Source organism: Sinocyclocheilus rhinocerous, unplaced genomic scaffold, assembly GCF_001515625.1.
Source record: "Sinocyclocheilus rhinocerous isolate Xijiao unplaced genomic scaffold, SAMN03320098_v1.1 scaffold1389, whole genome shotgun sequence".
Classification (NCBI taxonomy): domain Eukaryota; kingdom Metazoa; phylum Chordata; class Actinopteri; order Cypriniformes; family Cyprinidae; genus Sinocyclocheilus; species Sinocyclocheilus rhinocerous.
Window position 1 is genome coordinate 240,064 of NW_015664689.1, and position 17,001 is coordinate 257,064.

Consider the following 17,001-nt stretch of genomic DNA (forward strand, 5'->3'; position numbering starts at 1 on the left):
AAGTATAAGTTGTAAAATGTTAAACGTTTTAGTATTTAATATCAACAAAACAGCAACGTATCTACACAAAAAGTTTTTGAAAGAAGTCTCTTCTGCTCATCAAGGCTTCATTTATTCGATCAAAAATACAGAAAAAAACTGTAATATTGTAAAATATTATTACAATTTAAAATAATGATTTTCTATTTTAACATATTTTAAAATATAATTTATTTCTGTGATGCAAAGCTGAATTTTCCTCAGCCATTACTCCAGTCTTCCGTGTCACGTGATCCTTCAGAAATCTTTACTAAAGCTTTACTATCACTTTTTTGTATCACTTTAACATCATTGCTGAATAAAAGTATTAATTAAAAAAATAATAAATAAATAAATAAAAAAATGTACTGACCCCAATCTTTTGAACGGTAGTGAATATTGTTACAAAAGAGTTATATCTTGAATAAATGCTCTTCTTCTTCTTCTTTTATTAAGAATCTTGAAAAAAGTATCACAGGTTCCCCCAAAAAATATTAAACATCAAAAACTGTTTCCAACATTGATAATAAATCAGCATATTACACTGAAGACTAGAGTAATGATGCTGAAAATGTAGCTTTGATCACAGCAATAAATCATATTTTAAAGTATATTAAAATGGAAAAACAGTATTTTAAATGGTAATAATATCTCACAATATTACTGTTGCTATCATATTTTGGATCACATAAATGCAGCCTAAGAGACATTTTTTTGCTGATCCCAAACTTTTGAATGGTATTGTATATATTTATTGTTGGCATTAAAACATAAAGTACTTTTTCTTTTTCTAATTCAAGCACTTGTGGATTGACTGAAAGCGAATAATTCAGCAGTCTGTTTCTTCTGTGCTCTTATAACATCTCTAGATCATCTATGTGCTCAGACTGTCATGCTACACACACCAAACAATTCAGACAGACACAAAAAGATGTTTAACAGGTCAGCAGTGAACATGCCGCAGCTCTTTTGAGGAGTCTGATTAGATTTATTTGGCACAACAATATGGCACAAAGAAAAGACACTACGATGAGATGATTTCAGCTGTAAGACACTTTGGTCAGGCACCTGTGGTCCTCTATTTGACAACATGATCTGATGATGAGAGATACTGAGCGGCTTATTATGAACACTTCAATAGCAAAGAATGCTCTGTTATAATATTGAAGTAAAATGAACATAAAGAGCATTCTTCAAACTTCGTAGCCTTTCTGACCCTGCTGGTCACTTCTGACTTCTGACTCTGTCAGTGAGGGATGTTCTTTACTTTACAAAATTGGAGTGGACAATATGACAAATCATATTGTGTTCCTGTGGCTCAGTGGTAGAGTATTGCGTTAGCAGTGCAAAAGGTTGTGGGTTCAATTCCCAGGGAACACACATGGTAAAAAATGCCTGAATGCAATATTGGATAAAAGCGCCTGCTACATGCATAAATTAATTATTTATATCTAGTCTTTATTTACTTACCAATTCTGTATTGCTTGATTAATATATTGTAGGATTGTAGTTATGTGAGATTGTACTCAGAATATATTTCTTTCCTTTTCTCGTTTTTTAGTGTATTTATATTTTTTAAATAAAATCTTCAGTGTGTTTGCTCACTATTATTATTATTTGAGTGATTATTTTCTCTGTTGTTTTTTTTTTCTTTCTCGCTTTGTAATGTATCCTATGGAAGCCCGTTTTCGTCACTGAATAAAAAAAAACGTATAGCGACTTTTTTGCATTCACATCTCAGAGTTCTGACTTTTTTTTCGTAATTACAAGTTTATATTTCACAATTTTGACTTTTTTTCCACAATTTTGACTTCTTTTCTCAGAATTGTTAGATATAAACTCACAATTGTAAGTTATAAAGTCCAATTCTGAGGAAAAAGAGACCTTTTTTTTCAATTTTCGAGTTTATCTCTTACAATTCTGACTTTGTAACACAATTGCGCGTTTATATCACGCAATTCTAGGAAAAAAAGTCAGAATTGCGAGATGTAAACTCACAATTGTGAGAAAAATCAGAATTGTGAGATAAAAAGTCACTATTACCTTTACCGGGCTTCCATATGTATCTTTCGAATGTATAAATAAATCATAAAAAATTTACATAATTATGCAGAATTCAGTTTATTCTACACTGCAAAAAAATATTTTTCAAAGTTGTAAATAAGAATTCTTGGTGTATGTTTTAAAAGAAAAAACTATTTCAGTCTATCTACTTCAACATTTCATGTTTAATTCAATGTGTTAATTGTAGTTTCTTTACAATTATTTGTGAAATGTACTAGTAATTTCTGAGTGGAAATTGTTCCATACCATTTTTTATTTTATAGTGCTATGTTAATTTATATGAATTATAAATGCAATGTAATACATTTTTTTATAAATTAAATACATGTGTTTATTAAATTATTATACATCTTATGTATAACAGTAAACATTGGCAAATTTTCATGTTTAATTCAATGTGTTAATTGCATTTTTTTACAATTATTTGTGAAATTTACTAGCAATTTCTGAGTGAAAATTGCTTCAAAGTAAAAAATTTCAGTGTATACCATTTGCTGTAAAATGGCTATGATTAAAAAAATATATATACCAACAAAAATAAAACAAAGAGGAACGATATCTGCATTTCTGCAAACTTATTGAATCATAAAGTTGTATTAATGCTTTGTTCACATAAGTCTTTTTAAGAAACAGGTATAGAGTAAATGAACAAGAATAGCAAGATGAAAGCTAAAAAAAAAAAATTAAGGCCTTCCATTGTGTCCACTTCTTGAAAGACTGTCAGGCCACATGCAGGACACTTGCAAAAAATTAACATGTAGTTTTTAAGAATACAGAGCGGCTGACAACTGTTTCTAAAGCACATGTGAAATGTAATATTAAAATTTCAGCACCTTGGACAGCAGCCTCAAGAGGCGCTCCAGCAGAGGCGGCAACGGCCTTGAAAAACGCTTTACTCACTAACAAAACTTGAGCTTCCCCAGAGAATACAGCACACTTCATAAATGAACCTGTCATCCCTCCTGCGCTGCAAGCACAGGAAGTCCAACTTAAACTAGTGAACCTCACTCTGAGAGAAACTCCCAGCATTTCTCCACATCTCTCAATCTCTCAGCCCAGGCCCAGCATGCCACGCACAGCTGACTGAATAATGCAGAGGCTTTACCCACTGCTCAGGCATGAGTGGATAATCTGGCCACATGGACACAGTGTGTCAACATTGCACTTATTTTTATTTATTTATTTCTCTAGTCCATTTGAGACAGGAGGAAAAAGGCAGCAGAAGGCAAAAGCGCACTCTCTCACACTCTAAAGTTTTTCTTTCTTTAGATCGTCAACCTTTTTTCAGGGAAAAGCATTTTTGGGAAGCTTTCAGCCCATTGGGTCCCAGCGGCGGATTGCTTGCACGCGGACAGTGAAGGAGCTCAGTGCATTAGCAGCATAATCGGCTCTGGAAGTTCTCGAAATGAGGAGCATCTCTGGTTTTTAATTACCTTTCTAAATTTAGGGCTGAACACCAATTAAACAGTGAACCCTTGGGGGGTTATTGATGGTGCAATCATATGGCATGTTACATTTTGGCAAGTCCAATATAAAGACCAAACTCTGTATAGACTTTACTGATGATGCATGCTATATATACATGCACACTGATGTGCCCAGACTATGTACGCAATGCACACTATATTGCACGCTAAGCATTTTCACATAGAAAACCATTATAAAGAAAATGCTTCATGTGGCTTAATGCATTAATACAGTGGAAGAACCAAATTCAGTGAACAGCTTATTAATAAAGCACATATGTACAGGCAAGCAGATGAACCCCGAATATGAACGCAACACACAAAGTTCCACGTAAAGCATCTTCCCATAGAAAACCATTATAAAGAAAATGCTTAAAGTGCAATTCAGCCAGTTTCTGGGCTCATCTGCTTGCCTGTATAAATTATGCATCATTAATCAGGTGTATACTAAATCTGATCCTTTAATAGCACTTAGTACATTAAGCCACATTAAGCGCTTTACAATGTAATGACGGAAAACTACAAAAACTGAAGCTTTTGAAAGAAAAAAGATCTGTCTCGTAACTTCACAACTTTCAGGTGAGTAGCTTTCCTTTTTTTGGGGGGGGGGGATTTCCCAAGTGCTTAAACACACAAACATCAAATGAATGCCTTCATCCATCCACTACATTCCAGTATAAGTTATCTTAAGTACGCTATGAAATCGCACAATCCAATACCCCTGTATATCAGGTGCCTTTTCCAACCAACAGACTCGTACATCATTTAAACTTTGCCCAGCACATCTCTCAACTGATATGTGTCAAATGCAATTTCATTTCAAATATCTCTAGAGCACTGATGTCAAAGTGAGTCTGACACACAGATCCATACCTTACATCTCTGTAGATTTGTACCAAAATCACATTTCGCTTTGCTGCTTCAAAACAGGACGATGAAGCTCCTTGCTTTTATTTCATCGATGTGATTGCTGCTATGCAATTTCCTATTGTGTCAATTGCGTTCATTATTGATATCAAGGACATGAAGAGGGGTTTGATCTCCAAGTAACCTCATCGAGGCATTCGTGTTGTGAATTGATGATCGCTTGAAAGCAAACTGCATCAGATTGACAAAACAAGAGGTGGTCCAGCACACAGTGCGACTGGTGACCCTTCGCTCATACCTGCTGCTTGAGAACTATATTAAAAAGAAATACAACTCGGGTTCAATCCGATAAATGGAAATTATGTCATCAATTATTCCCACTCATGTGATTCCAAACACATAAGGCTTTCGTTCAACTTCGAAACACAAATTAAAACATATTTAATCAAACCTGAGAGATTTCGGTCCCTCCACTGAAAGTCCTTTGCACCAAAACTTTGACACGCATACATAGAGCACATCAAATATGATAAATAGAAGCTGAAACGTGCTTGCTTTAACATACAAGAACAAACCTCACTGGCTTGTGCGTCTAGTAAGTACATTTGAGCTTCTGTTTCCCATATTTGCCAGGCTCTATATATGCACCTTGATCAATGTTTATATATGAACAAAAACCTGTTGGACATAGGGTTGCAAAGGGGCGGAAAATTTCCAGAAACTTTCCGGGAAAGTTTCTGAAATTTTCCACCCCTTTGCAGCCGTAGTTGGAACTTTATGAGGATGAGTAATTGATGTCAGAATTTGCATTTTGGGACTATTCAAGACTTGTCAAACTTTGTCTTAAAAAAAAAAAAGAAGAAAAAAATAAATAAAAATCTGTGTTACAGTGTTGCATCTACAATGAAAGTACATTAGGATAATCCATTAATGCGTATTTTACTGTGTAACAATAGCTTATTAACCTTTTCTGTGTAAAGTTATATCGAATTTTACAATTTCACAACATAAACAACCTTTCAGCCCAAACAGCACAGATGTTTAACAGAACAATTAATGTTAGTGCTTTTATCAAATTTGCACTGAACTTATTATATTCCTGTAACAGTCTCAAATGACAGCATTTGTTGCATGATATTGGATACTACAAAAAAAAAAAAAGAAGTAGAATTGTAGTAGAATTACATTGTGCCAAATTTTGTTCGCTCATATTTCTGTTAACTCTTCTGCAGAAATGTCTATTATTTGACACATAGGTGTATAGACTGTCACTTATTCTAGTTAAAACTTCTAACTTCTAGTTCAATGTCAGCAGTGTAATTTCTCTGGGCGCTATTGTCACGCATCTGGTCTCCGGTAACGACTTGATGGGACTTTTTGGCTGGTTTTCCTCGTCAGACAATTATGTATGCACACAGGCAACTGCAAGGAGGCAAGATTATATTCTTCTGCTATTTCAGTCAAGGGCTTAGCAAACTATCAGATCAATGGAAACAAGGAAGTTACGTCATCCTCCCTCACGGACATTGTGCAATTACCAGGTTTACCGGCTTTATTTGCGTTTTGACAATGAAATTATATTGGATGCATAACTTTATACAGACAAGGTTAGTATGCGATTCAACTACACTAACACTAGTAACATGTCGGCACGTATATAGCCTAATATTGAACTGGCTGACTGTGTATTTTAACATTAATGGATTGGCTGTGTTTACGTCGACTGTAACCATGTTTGTCTTCTGTCTTCTGGTTTGTATTTCCACAGCATGAAGGTAAGATCTTACGGATTCATGAACGAACTGCTCATTTTAAAAAATCGTCCAAGGCTACTGACATTTGTTATGACATCTGCTTCATAAATTACAATGCTCATGATAACTTTTGTTGACTACAAAAAGTAAACCCACTTCACCGGCTAATTACTCTTTGACAGCAATGCCATAGAAATATACAGAGCTACTGCAAACACAGAAGTTCAAAGACAACACTGTAAATAAAAATGGCTGCACACTTGTTTCTCTGGTGCATGAGAACTTAATGGAAATAGTTCACCTATATCATTATATTTGTACTTATTACATAAAGACAGCATTTTCAAACAACTTTCAGTAAAGGTGTGGCATCTTCACCTTGCCACCAAAATATTTGCGATCCGTTTTAAGGCCTTGTGAAGTAAACTCGAGCGCTTTTCTTTATGCTTACCGGTAAGTGTTTGGGATCGATATTAAAAGATTAGTTCACTTCCAGAATGAAAATTCTGTCATCATTTACTCACTCTCCACTTGATGGGCACCATTGACTTCTATAGTAGGAAAAAAAATACTATGGAAGTCAATGGTGCCCATCAACTGTTCGGATACCAACATTTTTCAAAATATCTTCTTTTGTGTTCAACAGAAGAAAGAAACTCATACAGGTTTGGAACAAATGGAGGGTGAGTAAATGATGACAGAATTTTCATTCTGGAATTTAACTAATCCTTTAAACGTTATATAACACAAAATGAAAAAAAATATCATTACACTTTAATATAAATTCACAGAACTAAAAAATAAACTGTTAAAAGTACTTAGGAGTGATAAAAGGCTTATAAAAGCAATCGTAATGCAGGAGTGGCTCTCACCTGCTCAGATGAATCCTCGCAGGTGAAGTTGAGCAGACAGGAGGAGAAGAGCTCATCATCCGAAAGCCCATAACCGTCCATCGTCCCCGTGCGCCCTCTCAGATATTTCTTCCGCGAAAACGTCTATTTCTTCCCCGCGATGAGTCTCAGCCGGTTCGGTTCTCCGCCGTCCTGGTTTAACGAACGGCAAGCGCGAGCCGCGGCAGCTCAGCTCCGTCACGTGCGTGCAGCCGCTTCCAAAAAACCCCAGCATCTCTCCACTGGCACAGGGAAGTTTCATTACTTTTGCATCCTGTTGCTTATAGTGCCTTTAGTGTCAAATATATGACTAACGGGGCTGCCTGGGTCAGATTAGGATGTTTTGAATGAAACTGCATGGAAGAGTGAAGTAATATGTCTCAAGTTTTACAGTTAATTAACCTCAATCACCTAATGAGGCCTGAGCTGTTGCAATCATCAGGATGGAGAGTCTTGGAAATATCTGTGGATTTCTCTACGTGAATAATAAATAAGATTTTCACTTTGGATTCATTAGGTCTTTATAAACTATAATTGCAGAAAGTTTCATTTTTGGTTTAGGGGGGAATATTTATATCAAAAGTCTACATATATTTTTCCATACGGAGCCTTTAAGTGCTTTACTGTAATTGCATTTTGAGTCAAAGTTATTTCTATTTTCTCAATTCTGATGATTGTGCTTGAATTGAACTCAAAGTAGTGCAAATGAATGCATACACTATTTTTTTTGCTGATGGGAGAGTTAAACTTCAATGAGGTCCACAAATTTGTGGTAATGTTCTAATAAGATTTTCACTTTGGAGCCAAATTTAATCTTATTTAATCTTCCATATGATGGTTGATGTGCTCGGATTATTTGTATTAAAGGGGTCATATGAGGCTATTTCAATTTTTCCTTTCTCTTTGGAGTGTTACAAGCTCTTGGTGCATAAAGAAGATCTGTAAAGTTACAAAGACTAAAGTCTCAAATCCAAAGAGATATTCTTTATAAAAGTTAAGAGTCAGCCACGCCTACCTAAAACGGCTCGTTTAAACACCCCCCCAACATGTCTACGTCACTGTGTGGGAAGATTTGCATATCTCCGCCCAAATGTTCACGCAAAGAAAGAAGGCATAACTTTTATTCTCGCTGTAGTATTGTTGTTGCCGCCGCCATGTCGTGAAGACACTGTGTGTTGGAAAATAATGTTTTTTTTTAACCTTAAACCGCATAAACACATTGCATTACACCAAATACACAAAATAATGTTCTTTTTAGCAACATCATATGACCCCTTTAATTAAACAATAAATAAAAACAAGATATGGTTTGTATAATAATGATTATAGGCATCCATCCATCTTTCATATTATACTATACTGGTTTGCGGTTGTGTTACTGACACACAGCAGGGTAATGATATCGGAGTAAAGAGGTTAGGGGGTCGTTAGAATAACATTAGGATAACGTTCCACAAACCAAAAGGTAATGTTCTATTTCTGTTAAGAAAACTTTCCTGGCTAACCAAAAACAAACCTTGAAATAGAACTAACGTTGTGGGAACCAAAAATTGTTAGCTGGGTAGGTAAACGTAGAAAGTCAAACCAGCTTAATTTCGATTCATTTTCATTTTAAGTCCACTTAAATTTTCCTTTAGTATTTTGGGAACTGAGAGGCCGAAGATTGTTGACTGTGCAAGTAGGGATAGTTCATCCAAAAATTAAATTTCTGTCATCATTGACTCACCCTCATATGCCTCCAAACCTGTATGGTCTTCTTTCTTCCGTGGCACACAAACTGAGAAGTGCATTGGCCTTTTCTTTATATTTTGCTCTTGCAATATGAAAGACAACAGGCCCCGTGTTTACCCAGTTTAATGAACAATATCCCATTAATTATTACACTGGACCACACTTGGAATAACATTTCTCTCCTCAAATCATCACACACATCTCTTTCCTTGTGTGTTTTCTTGGAAGCAATTTAAAACTTTATTTTCTCCTCTTATCTTAACTTCTAATCCCTATTAGCATCCTTTACCGTGAGAATGTTTTAGAGACACAATAGACCGGAAACCTTAGTTTTTATCTGTCAGAAGGATGGAAAGCATTTTGGATTATCTGTTAATGTAAAATTATGTAAAGTTCTGTTAACACACAACCTTTGAAGTAATTTGTAAGAAGTGCAATGTAAGTTTCCATTGAAATCAAGGTTTAAATATTAAATTACTTTCTAAATATGAAATGCATGTTAATGAAAGTAAATATCAAAGCCACTGTCAAACTCCAAAAACTGATTTATGCATTATATTCAAAGTCTTCTGAAGCCATTTAGTAGCTTTGTGTGAAAAACCTGTAGATGCATTGAGTCATGTCTGACATCAATGACGCCAAATTATAATAAAATTTACATTGTTTTCTTAATTATTTACAGTCATGTATCAAAGTCTGATGTTTGTTTTTGAATTGCCTGATAAAAGCTCTACATAGCCTGCTCTACATATCAAAAAGAAAAGAGACATTGATCAAATGTTTTAATGGATGTATTTTTTATCTTACAGTCGCACTGCTCAGGAAGCGCTTTTCAAAGTTTACAGATGGTTATCTATTGACTTTAATTTTAGGGATTCCTAGTGAGCCCTTTCATGCAATATTTCCCTTTGCTTTGTGAACGAATGTAGATATTGTGAAACTGAATAAATTTACAGCCAACAGAAGTTTCTTAATGATCAAAAAAGCCTATTTTAAACTTAACTCTGGGCTTTAAACAGCAAATAGAAGTGATGCAAGCCAAATAAACACAGCGGTTTGGTTTGTTCATCATCCGTATTGCTCTGTCACAATACCTGATCATTTTCCTTTAGCGTAGGTAGTGTTAAAGGCTGCGTATTAGGGGTGTGCGATATTTATCATCTACGATAATATCATTATTGTTGGTTTAACGATATGCAAGCGGACATTATGGAGTATGTCACTGACTTTGTAAAAAACAGGTCTTGGGAGTTCAAAAGCATTCACTGAGTGAAGATGCCTTTAAACGCAGTTATACCTCTATAATTCAAGTTATAAAAGCAAAAAATATCCCTGTATGGATTTTTTTTTTATTTTATATTTATAAGATGTGTTTTAGTAAGATAACACAAGAGTGCCGGTTTTTCTGAATATTAGCGTGGGAGCACAAACAAAAATCTGGTAAGAAATATTGAGCGAGTTACATTTAAGACACAAATTTTATTTGGGATGCATTGGGATGCAGGCAGACACTTGTTTCGTTTCTAAGTGAATCAGCCATTTTGAATGAATCATTTGAATGAATGATTCAATGAATTACTCATTAACTTGCCGCCACCTACTGGCGGGTTTGGTGTCATATTAATTCATGACAGGCCTAAATTAGCCAAGGTACCAGCATAAAAATACACTAAGCTACATATTGTTCAAAGGCAGGGTAGGCGATTTCGGCATAAGATCCCACCCTACCTGCAAATCACTCTCCAAAGCCACGCCTCCTCCAAAACACAAGGTATGCAAATACATAAGTTGACAGGCAGATAGGACAGCCTGGATGAACATTTTATGATCCTACGCCTTCCACAGACGATATAAATACATATTAGACCACTTAGTAATTGCTATTCTTACTTTCAACCAGTATAACAAAAAATGTTTTTGAATCAAATCACCTACCCTGCCTTTTATTATCGCTATCGAAAACTCAGAAAAAATACTGAGATGATATTTTTAGTCAATATCGCACACCCCTACTATGTAGCAATATGTACACCGAGACCTGAGAAACAACAAGCAAATGGAACCCATAGCATATGCTCCAGAATCTCGTGTTAAGCTCTCATTTCTCACATTTGCAGCAATGCAGATGGCGGCAAATCTCCCTGAACTGTCTTTTAACTGAGCTGAGATTAATTTCTCAAAGATCCACCATTTGCAGTTTATTTCAAACAAGCAGGATAGTCCTCCTCCTCCCTGTAGGGCTAATATATCAACGGCAACCTCGTGTAGGTCGCGCAGGAACCCATCACAGGTAGGCTGCTGAGCTCCTGTCAGAGATGGCGTGATTGAATTGTTCCATCGCTCTGTCACCAGAGGGGCCATTACTTCAAATTAGCATACAAATTTAAACCAGGACAGATGGATTTGTCACATTCCAGTCGACATCTTCCTCTGAGATTGGCTTCGCTAACACTGTGCGATGAAGATAAGACACCTGTCTCTGCTTTATTCAGGACAACAGGTGGAGGACAACATGGAAAGAGAGGCAGGGAAATGCTGAGTTGCCCACAAAAACACAATTTCAACTGTAGGAAGCATCCTCAGAGTGCTGCGCGTGCTCCTGTAGGCCCATGCATCGGCTTGATTGACATTTTTGTCACTGCAGTGTTTGTGGAAGTTGGGTACATTTGCAAGAAACAATGCATGTGTCTACAGGCTGTTGTTGCTCCCAAAAAAACATTTATTTTCTTTCTCTGTCTCAAACAATACCATTGCATTGCTAGTTATTCCAACTTCACTCCTCGTTGTAGCTGTCCTTGCTCTGGTCATAGGAACCATGTCGTGGGATGCAGGTTCAATAAGTCTCCAAAAGGCCATTGGCTGTAAATCACAAATCTAGATTGGATGCGAGACATGTTTTCAGAAAATACACACCACAAAATCTAATAACAATGCAAGTAACCTGAAGGTCACTTTAAAGTGTATAATGTATTGACATGTAAGTACTTATTTTTATTTTTAGATGAATCATCTATTAACTCGTTAACACGCATTGCCCAGACCCACTTAAGAGGTTTTTAAATAAACAGGCAACCACAGCGACCCTGTTCACAATAGGCTTACAATGTGTTCGGTAATATATTAAAATATGAATTAGGTCTTACTTGATGTAGAACCACTTATTGCGAGTTTCTTCATCCAGGGGAGAAGTGTGAAAAACCTTTGGGAAGTCTCACAAAACGGGACAAACCACCCTAACGGATGTTTAAACTTTATGGAAGTTTTGTATTATATTACTGTGGTATACTTAATGTGTTATATTCTAACAATAAAATGTATAAATATTATTTTATATTAATTGTTCACTGACAAAAGATTGCGGCTGGTAATGCACTCACGCTGTGGCTGAATACAGACCGGAAGCTTTTAAGCGGCCTGAGATTTCACTGGAAATATGTAGGCTAGGTCCCATGCATAGAGCCCGTTTAAAACTTTATTTTCTCCTCTTATCTTCACTTCTAATCCCTATTAGCATCCTTTACTGTGACAATTTTTTTTTTTTTTAAGTAGGGAGACGCAATAGATCGGAAACCTTAGTTTTTATCTGTCAGAAGGATGGAAAGCATTTTAGATTATCTGTTAAAGGGGTCATAGGATGCCCATTTTCCACAAGTTGATATGATATTATGTTTTAACAGATGTATTTTTTATCTTACAGCCGCAGTGCTCGGTAAGCGCTTTTCAAAGTTTACAGATGGTTATCTATTGACTTGATTGACTTTTTGATCTATTATGACATTTGCACATGATTTTTCTAAAAAAAATAAAATAAAATTGTATGGATAATATAGTAAAGTTGCTTCCGTCTAGTAAGTGTGCATCTTGAAATATTACTAACATTAAGTTATTCTTAGGTTTACTTTATAAAAATCAGTAAAGATTTCACAGCTCTAAAAAAAAAAAAAATAAATTGTATGGATAATATAGTAAAGTTGCTTCCGTCTAGTAAGTGTGCATCTTGAAATATTACTAACATTAAGTTATTCTTAGGTTTACTTTATAAAAATCAGTAAAGATTTCACAGCAAAAAGACATGTGAAGCACGGCCTGAAGATGGATGTTTTACAATTATACTAAAATGTTTTTTACTTGCTAAAAAAAAAAAGTATGAACAATCAATCAGATGACAGAAGGCATGCAGTAGATCGAATACAACAGGTTTATCACAGTTTTTTAGTTTTGATCATGTTGATCATTTAGAAACCTTAGAAATTTTATTATCAAATAGGACATAGGCTTTATAGGGTTAAAGGATTACTTAAGGTAGTTATCATAGATCTCAAAGTTTTATTAATTTGCAAAAAAAAAAAAAAAAACACTAGCATGTGAACTGACAGCAAATAATACAATTCAGCCCAAACACATAAATGTCCATTAGAAATTCTGGAAGAAAGGGGTCTGGACACAGCAGTCGTAGTTAGCCGTAGTTAGCTATCAATCGATCTTGGCAAGAATAATCATGACATTGATATATTGTTCAATGCTGCCATCATCAAAGGGTTAAATGAACAAATACGACAAAACAGCAAGATGAGAAAGCCAATATTGTGGGTTTTGCTTCCAACTCATGCCAGTGACCAGTCGAATAAGAGACTACTTAGAAAAATAATGATTTTCTTGGGTAATTATGCTGGGAAGGATCAATTGGAAACACTCAGTATGACAAAACCCCTTTCCCCTTGAGATTAATTGCACATAATTTCTAGATCAGCTCAAACTAATGTGTTTTCTATTGGCTTCAGCGAACCACGGTAATCTCTGGCACAATTTCGCGGCTACATGTGTGCTCGTGAGTAGAAAGCCATCTATTTAAAAACTTGGGGCTGAACACTTTTTTTCCCCCCAACAGTCAGAAAAGATCAAAATAAACATGCTAATCTCTCCCATTTGCATATGGCACACGTGATCGCCTCCTCTCTTTCTCATCTGCTCCACACAAGCACCCCTCCTCTCTTTGAAACTTCAATTGAGGGCAAATGCTAACTTAAGGTCGCTTTTGAAGTTTGCGCATCTCGCTCACGTGTCACCTTGCAAGCGGCTCATCCCCTCTCCTCGCACATAACCGTGCTGTATAATGCCATAGGTGAAAAATGGATTTGGTCTTCATCTACGACTAATGGATTAATATGGAAATAGAACAAAAAGACCCCCTGGGTGCCGTGTTCTCTCTTATCGAAAGTGCAGCAAAACACAACAATGAAACTTTAAAGTCTCAGGGCCAAGGGGAAAGGCATTGCCGTGGATTAATAAGACACGGCCTTCTGTACGTCTCAGGAAAAATGGTGAAACAAATACCCGTGCTCTTCCGGAAGACGCTGAAAATGATGCATTAAGCTATTTTTCCTTATCTGTCAGGAGCTCCAAGTGATGCTTTCGTTTTATGATAGCACTACTAAAATACAGCGAAAACGCAATGGCAAAGAAACAATGAAACTTTGACCACCGGCAGTCGGATGCACCCGTACAGGGGACCTTAGCTGACCGTGGCCTGAAGGAAGCCACTATTTTCAAGGATGCCCAGCTCAGCTCTACAATTTCTGTTGGTTTCACGCTTCAGCAAACTCAGCAGGACGACAGTTGAGGAACTAGCCTACAGAACTAGAGTTGGAGAAGTTGTTTGCTATCCCTGTAAAAATTATTTCATGTTTTATTGAAATTTTTTTTTTTTGATACTGACAAACCAAAAAGTGAGAAAAAAACCTATAAATTGGTACAAAAATGCATTGCACTTATTAATAAGTATTTACCAACTTGAAGTTGGATTTGTGCAAAGTTCGGAATTTTGAATACAGGTTTTTTTTTTTTTCAATTGATGACTTTGAATTTGAATTAGCATTTAATCAGAATTTGGAGGAATGCACTGAATTGCACTGGGGTTCTGAAAGTTTTTTTTTTTTTTTTTTTTCAGGGAATTTAAAAGTCTTCGTTAAAGCATTTTATGAGTGAGTGACATGACATGTGGCCAAGTATGGTGACCCATACTCGGAATTAGTGCTCTGCATTTATCCCATCCAAAGTGCACACACACACCGTGAACACACACACACCGTGAACACACACCCGGAGCAGTGGGCAGCCATTTATGCGCCCGGGGAGCAGTTGGGGGTTCAGTGCCTTGCTCAAGGCCACCTCAGTCGTGGTATTGAAGGTGGGAGAGAGCGCTGTACATTCACTCCCCGCACCTACAATCCCTGCCGGTACGAGACTCGAACCCACAACCTTTGGGTTACGAGTCCGACTCTCTAACCATTAGGCCACAACTTCCCACAAGCCATGAATCAAACCAACCAACCAGCTATGAGATGAATCACAACACTGAACTTTTTATTTTAATTTTTAATCATTTTAATGTTAAATTGGCACAAAAAGACACTGTGTACTTCCCAGCTTTAGTGAGGGAAAGAACTACAATCCCGTGAGGCTTTGCGAATGACAATCAAATTAAAAGCAATGGTGCATTATAAAATATGGAGTTGATTATATCTAAAAAAAAATACATTGTTTATTGCAAAATATGCGGAAGACCAACTTCATGGGAGAGGGCCTTCCCAGCAAGCTCTTTTGGCACAAATTTTCTACACTGCATCATGGGTAATGCAGTTTTTCATCACAAATTCTGCAGTTAAACAGGACTATTTAAAAAAAAGTTACAATCTGAACATGGCTTCAGCAGAAGTATATACCATCAATAAACGACCTCGGAGTCTTGTTCATAAGTTATTGTTAAAAATCAGTTTCCCTATGGAGAAAATAAAGTTTTACTTTCGGAACCCGACTGTTGCATTTAGTTCAAATTAGTCATGTGAATTTCTTTGAAATTAATTTAAATTCTACTTCCTTACATTCAAATTTGAACTGCAATCTGCATCCCGTTTCATACCTCCGTTCAAATTCAGTAACTCATTTGGAATCTATAAGTCGTTCTCAATTCAGTTCTGAACTATGCACAACTGATGCATCTTTTGAAGGATTTCACAAGCCTCAAGTCTGCGTGGATGGGTCTCTGTCTGCCACTGCAATGCTTCCCCATTCCTCTTTGACAAACCGCTTAAGCTCAGTCTGGTTTCATGGAGATTTTGAGTGGACAGTCCACTCATAAATTCTCAATTGGATTGAGATCTCGGCTTGGCAACTCCTTGACTTCAACATTGTTTATAAGCACTTCTTCTGCAGCTTTGGCTTCATGCTTGGGTCACTGTCCTGGAAAATAAATCATCTCCTGGGTCGCAGGCGTCTCAGACTGCATCAGGTTTTCCTCCCGTGTTTTGCTGCATTGATTTCATCTGCTACACCCCACAATCCTTCCAGGATCTGCCGCAGAAATTCATCACCGCGCTTCACGGTCGTGATGGTGCGTTTCTGATGATGCACAGCGACTGGCGAACAGCAAACATGGCATTTAGTTTGATGGCCAAAAGCTCAATTTTGGTCCCATCAGACCAGAGGCTCTTCTTCCATCTGGCTTCAGAGTCTTCCTCATGCCTTCTGGCAAACTACGGCCGAGATGTCATATGACATTTTCAACGGTGGCTTCTCTGTCACTCTTCCATAAAGCTGTGACCGCTGAAGCACCCAGATCACTGTTGACGTATCCACAGTCTCTCCAATCTCAGCCACTGAAGCTTGTAACTCCTTCATTGGTCTCCAGTGTCCTTCTTGCATGGCCACTCATGTTTTGAGAACATCCTTCTTCTCTAGGTATACTGACAGTCACAGTCTTTCCATTTCTTCATTATTGATTGAACTGTACTCCAAGGGCAAGAACTAATCAATGACTTGTATCTAATCATTGCCTTGTGCTCTTCAATTATTATTTCTTTCAGGTTCTGCCACAAAACTGACCTTCCATAGAGATGTATTTATATTAGAATCAACTGAAACCCTCTGATGATGTACAAATGACAAGCATTTTAGGTGACCTCAAAAGTCAATTGCTTCCACTAGTGATGATATAGATCATATTAAGACGCTTAATACTTGAATACTAATACTTGAAATCAGTTATTTTAGATATGTAATTGTAATTATTTAGATCATTTTGTATACAATGAAGTATTATTTATATGCTATAGCATTTATTATTTTGATTTAGCTTTTATCAATTTTCATTAAAATTTTAGCTCATTTTAGTAATTTTGTGCTGTCATATATATATATATATATATATATATA